Source organism: Littorina saxatilis, linkage group LG13 (genome assembly GCF_037325665.1).
Source record: "Littorina saxatilis isolate snail1 linkage group LG13, US_GU_Lsax_2.0, whole genome shotgun sequence".
NCBI classification, from domain to species: Eukaryota; Metazoa; Mollusca; class Gastropoda; order Littorinimorpha; family Littorinidae; genus Littorina; species Littorina saxatilis.
Genome location: NC_090257.1, coordinates 31,743,189 through 31,749,774, shown reverse-complemented (window position 1 = coordinate 31,749,774; position 6,586 = coordinate 31,743,189).

The following is a 6,586-nucleotide window of genomic DNA, read 5'->3' as shown; positions in this document are numbered from 1 at the left end:
AAGATCGGTCCAGTAGTTTAGTCTGAATCGCTCTACACACACACACAGACACACACACACACACACACACACACACATACACCACGACCCTCGTCTCGATTCCCCCCTCTACGTTAAAATATTTAGTCAAAACTTGACTAAATATAAAAAGATGCAAGTTTCAGTTGCAAAGGATTTTCTTCCCTTGTGCTTTCTGTTCAACATCCGCTCTACAGCAACTGGACATAGATCTGGGCACAGACCAAATAGCCTGGACCGCCAACTCGTCACGTGACCCTTCGAGGTTACGACGCTCGACTTTCAGGGGCGCTTAGCGTCCGGTTTGAAAGGCCAGCGATTCGAAGACAGTGAAAAGAAAGCACGCTCCAGTTATTTGTGACAATGGGAGGTGACAATGAACTGGATTTTCCAAAACTCCAAACTAAACTTAACAAAACCCATCGAAAAACATGTTCCATATGCACTTTAGCTGAGTTTATTTTAGCATTTTCAGAACTTACCTCGGCAACTTCGTCCATGTTTACAATCGACACCGGATATGACATCCCCTTGATTTCTGAAAGGCCATGTAAGCGTATGTTCCTAAATGCGAGAGGCCGCTACCTCGTAATAGAGAGAAAGAGCGGAGAGAGAGCTTGATGGCGGTCCAGGATAAATGGTCTATGATCTGGGCGAGGAGAATGTGTGCTCAATTCAACACCAACAAACTTCGGTTCTAATACTTTTAAGTCCTGCCAATTGTTACTTAGAGCGAATTACACTGGCAAGTCAGACAATCCCTGGGAAATTCACTGATCAGGCCCACTGGAATCGTGCTCCATTGATGTTTTTCCTATTAGTTTGAACATGATATTTTTGTCTTGAGGATATATCAAGGGGAAAGATAGCATGGCAAGAAAAATGCAAGATTATTATGTAGCAGAACGGCGCCGCATGTAGGTTTCTGCTTCAGAAGAGGTATACCAGTCCCAGCCTTGCACATGATCGTTGACCGATTGACTGATTCCTCAAGAGACCCTAGATTTACTTGTAAAATATGCGCAGTGAAATAAGGATGAATCTAACAGAGCCGGTTACACACACACACACACACACACACACACTCACACACACACGCGCGCGCGCATTCACGCACACACACACACACATACGCGCGCGCGCGCGCATTCACACACACACACACACACACACACACACACACACACGGGGGCTAAACGCACCCCCATACACAAACACACACCCACACACACACACTGACATCCACACACACACACACACACACACACACACACACACACACACACACACACACACACACACTTTCAACTTCACTTACCATTCTGTCTTTAAAAAAAACTAAATGTCAACATGTCAGATTTCAAATATACTTTAAAACATAAATGTGTGTGTGTGTGTGTGTGTGTGTGTGTGTGTGTGTGTGTGTGTGTGTGTGTGTGTGTGTGTGTGTGTTGCGTGTGTGTGTGTTTGTGTGTGTGTGTGTGTTTGCGTGTGTTTGTGTGTATATGTGTGTGTGTGTATGTGTGTGTGTGTGTGGGTGTGTGTGTGTGTGTCAGGCTTACTTAGCCTTTGTATCGATGTGGATGGATGAACTTACAGTCCACGTGTTTCCAAGTCCTCACTTGAAACTATAGACATGGACATTTTTAGTTTCTATCCTAAGACAAGTCTTCTGTCCAAAAATCATGAACACTATCCGTGTATCTTATAGGACTCTTACTCCTTTTTGCACCTGATTTCAGCTTGTGATGTTTGTATCTCCCTCAGAGCGCACCTGTCTAAACTGACGGAGTTACAGGCTTTGCTCTTGCAAAGATATGCAAAGAACAGGCACACGGGCATAACTTGTTCGCATCAGAGCCAGTCTCTGAAACCGACAGCTGCTGTTAGTATTTCCTGCAATTCTATCGCACACTACCCTGCGATTAATCATAGCGTAACATCTGCCTGACTGATACCACAGCTGACGGCACAGGAATAGCTGGCTGTTTTGAATTCAGGGCACTGTGAAAGAAATGCTCTCTTCATCAAACTCACCTGTGCCGAAGCTCAGATCTGAGGTAATGTATTTGTGTGGGTGGGTGGAGGTGGTGGGCTGGGGTTGGGTGGGGTGAGTGTGCTGGGTGTGCTCGTGTGTGTGTGGGGCCGGGAGGTGGGATGTGTGCGTGCGTGCGTGCGTGCGTGCGCGCGCGTGTGTGTGTGTGTGTGTGTGTGCGTGTGTGTGTGTGTGTGTGTGCGTGCGTACGTACCTACGTGCCCGAGAGCGTGCGTCAGTTTGCGTAGTTGCAATTCCGTGGTAATCCATAATAGCAATTAGTCTAATTAGCAAAGGGAAGTAATCGCTCTGTATCGAAACAACACGTAAGAGTAAGTTATATTTCTGAAATGGACAATGACTTTCAACCTAGAGACTGACATTTAGACACAGCGAAGAGAGAGAGAGAGAGAGAGAGAGAGAGAGAGAGAGAGAGAGAGAGAGAGAGAGAGAGAGAGAGAGAGAGAGAGAGAGAGACAGACAGACAGACAGACAGACAGACAGACAGACAGACAGACAGACAGACAGATATAGAGACAGAGTGGTTACGAGCCCTTCTCGCAAAGGGAAACACTTTCTTTCTTTCTTTATTTGGTGTTTAACGTCGTTTTCAACCACGAAGGTTATATCGCGGGGGGAGATGGGATAGAGCCGCTTGTTAATTGTTTCTTGTTCACAAAAGCACTAATCAAAAAATTGCTCCAGGGGCTTGCAACGTAGTACAATATATTACCTTACTGGGAGAATGCAAGTTTCCAGTACAAAGGACTTAAAATTTCTTACATACTGCTTGACTAAAATCTGTACAAACATTGACTATATTCTACACAAGAAACACTTAATTAACTTTTTCGCGACGCGCCGCCCGAATACAAGCGTTCACTGATCATGCCGTTGTCAGCACGCCGCCAGAATCCGTGCGTAAGGTGCGTGAGTCGCTTCGCCTCACACCGCCTTAATAGTAGCGTTGGAAGTGGAAAATACCACGCTGGGGATTTTCCATACGAAAACCCACGTCATAGGTTCAGAGGTCGGCTAGCGAGCTTCGTGAATTAGTCTTCTCGAAGTCATGTTACCAAAAATTCAGTGCCGACACTTTGCCAGCTAGCGAGCTTCGTGAATTAGACTTCTCGAAGTCATGTTACCAAAAATTCAGTGCCGACACTTTGCCAGCTAGCGAGCTTCGTGAATTAGACTACGCGAAGTCATGTTACCAAACATTCAGTGCCGACACTTTGCCAGCTAGCAAGCTTCGTGAATTAGACTTCTCGAAGTCATGTTACCAAAAATTCAGTGCCGACACTTTGCCAGCTAGCGAGCTTCGTGAATTAGACTTCTCGAAGTCATGTTACCGAAAATTCAGTGCCGACACTTTGCCAGCTAGCGAGCTTCGTGAATTAGACTTCTCGAAGTCATGTTACCGAAAATTCAGTGCCGACACTTTGCCAGCTAGCGAGCTTCGTGAATTTGACTTCTCGAAGTCATGTTACCGAAAATTCAGTGCCGACACTTTGCCAGCTAGCGAGCTTCGTGAATTAGACTTCTCGAAGTCATGTTACCGAAAATTCAGTGCCGACACTTTGCCAGCTAGCGAGCTTCGTGAATTAGACTTCTCGAAGTCATGTTACCGAAAATTCAGTGCCGACACTTTGCCAGCTAGCGAGCTTCGTGAATTAGACTTCTCGAAGTCATGTTACCGAAAATTCAGTGCCGACTTTGCCAGCTAGCGAGCTTCGTGAATTAGACTTCTCGAAGTCATGTTACCGAAAATTCAGTGCCGACACTTTGCCAGCTAGCGAGCTTCGTGGATTAGACTTCTCGAAGTCATGTTACCGAAAATTCAGTGCCGACACTTTGCCAGCTAGCGAGCTTCGTGAATTAGACTTCTCGAAGTCATGTTACCGAAAATTCAGTGCCGACACTTTGCCAGCTAGCGAGCTTCGTGAATTAGACTTCTCGAAGTCATGTTACCGAAAATTCAGTGCCGACTTTGCCAGCTAGCGAGCTTCGTGAATTAGACTTCTCGAAGTCATGTTACCGAAAATTCAGTGCCGACTTTGCCAGCTAGCGAGCTTCGTGAATTAGACTTCTCGAAGTCATGTTACCGAAAATTCAGTTCCGACTTTGCCAGCTAGCGAGCTTCGTGAATTAGACTTCTCGAAGTCATGTTACCGAAAATTCAGTGCCGACTTTGCCAGCTAGCGAGCTTCGTGAATTAGACTTCTCGAAGTCATGTTACCGAAAATTCAGTGCCGACTTTGCCAGCTAGCGAGCTTCGTGAATTAGACTTCTCGAAGTCATGTTACCGAAAATTCAGTGCCGACACTTTGCCAGCTAGCGAGCTTCGTGAATTAGACTTCTCGAAGTCATGTTACCGAAAATTCAGTGCCGACACTTTGCTAGCGAGCTTCGTGAATTTGACTTCTCGAAGTCATGTTACCGAAAATTCAGTGCCGACACTTTGCCAGCTAGCGAGCTTCGTGAATTAGACTTCTCGAAGTCATGTTACCGAAAATTCAGTGCCGACACTTTGCCAGCTAGCGAGCTTCGTGAATTAGACTTCTCGAAGTCATGTTACCGAAAATTCAGTGCCGACACTTTGCCAGCTAGCAAGCTTCGTGAATTAGACTTCTCGAAGTCATGTTACCGAAAATTCAGTGCCGACACTTTGCTAGCTAGCGAGCTTCGTGAATTAGACTTCTCGAAGTCATGTTACCGAAAATTCAGTGCCGACACTTTGCCAGCTAGCAAGCTTCGTGAATTAGACTTCTCGAAGTCATGTTACCGAAAATTCAGTGCCGACACTTTGCCAGCTAGCGAGCTTCGTGAATTAGACTTCTCGAAGTCATGTTACCGAAAATTCAGTGCCGACACTTTGCTAGCGAGCTTCGTGAATTAGACTTCTCGAAGTCATGTTACCGAAAATTCAGTGCCGACACTTTGCCAGCTAGCGAGCTTCGTGAAGAAGACTACGCGAAGTCGACTTCGCTAATTAAATATTAGGCTTTAAAGACACGTATGTCATTACCTTGTAACTGATTATGTAAACCACCACAGATCTGTCAGTGTTTTATTAGCATCCTTCAATTCAGACATCTTGGCTGTTTTCCGCTGGGCAGTGTGAAAACTGATTTGCTGCTGAACGTTAAAGCAACAGCCATCCCGTGTGAAAAAATTGGTCTAACCCACTAAGGTCTTTAGTCCCTACTTCCATTTTGACTCCTACCACACATAAACAGCCTGGGTGCTCTTTTTACAGAGTGGGATTTTATTTCTGAACTAATTTCCTAACAAAAACTACTCGCTTTTTTTTATTGAATTAATTTATCAACGTCATTCTCAGTCTGCGCAAACAGCAGTAAAGATGCTTTTACGGGAAGGACTGTGCCTTTGATTTCACAGTTTGGCGCAGGTGTAGATCTTACGAAACTCAGCACACATTACAATTTGTAGAGAGAAACGAGGTTGTGGATCGTTATCATGTACACCTTTGAAGAATGTTGTTATTCAAAGTCAATCTTTATCATGTACACCTTTGAAGAATGTTGTTATTCAAAGTCAATCTTTATCATGTACACCTTTGAAGAATGTTGTTATTCAAAGTCAATCTTTATCATGTACACCTTTGAAGAATGCTGTTATTCCAAGTCAATCTTTATCATGTACACCTTTAAAGAATGTTGTTATTCAAAGTCAATCTTTATCATGTACACCTTTGAAGAATGCTGTTATTCCAAGTCAATCTTTATCATGTTCACCTTTGAAGAATGCTGTTATTCCAAGTCAATCTTTATCATGTACACCTTTGAAGAATGTTGTAAATCAAAGTCAATCTTTATCAGGTACACCTTTGAAAAATGTTGTTATTCCAAGTCAATCTTTATCATGTACACCTTTGAAGAATGTTGTTAATCAAAGTAAATCTTTATCAGGTACACCTTTGAAGAATGCTGTTATTCAAAGTCAATCTTTATCATGTATACCTTTGAAGAATGCTGTTATTCAAAGTCAATCTTACCATGTATACCTTTGAAGAATGCTGTTATTCGAAGTCCATCTTTATCATGTACACCTTTAAATAATGCTGTTATTCAAAGTCAAAGTCTAAACAGATCCGCGGAAGGGTCTATTGTGATACACAAAATTGTTTGAAGAGGAAGGAAGCTATCTTTAGCAATCAGTGCGAATAACTGTTGTGACTAGAAAACACCTGGTGCCTCTGTCTCTGTCTCTGTCTCTGTCCCTCTGTCTCTGTCTCTGTCTCTGTCCCTCTGTCTCTGTCTCTGTCTCTGTCCCTCTGTCTCTGTCTCTGTCTGTCTGTCTGTCTGTCTCTCTCTCTCTCTCTCTCTCTCTCTCCCCGCTATCTCTATCTCCATCTCTCTCTGTCTGTCTGTCTGTCTGTCTGTCTGTCTGTCTGTCTCTCTCTCTCTCTCTCTCTCTCTCTCTCTCTCTCCCCGCTATCTCTCTCTCCATCTCTGTCTGTCTGTCTGTCTGTCTGTCTCTCTCTCTCTCTCTCTCTCTCTCTCTCTCTCT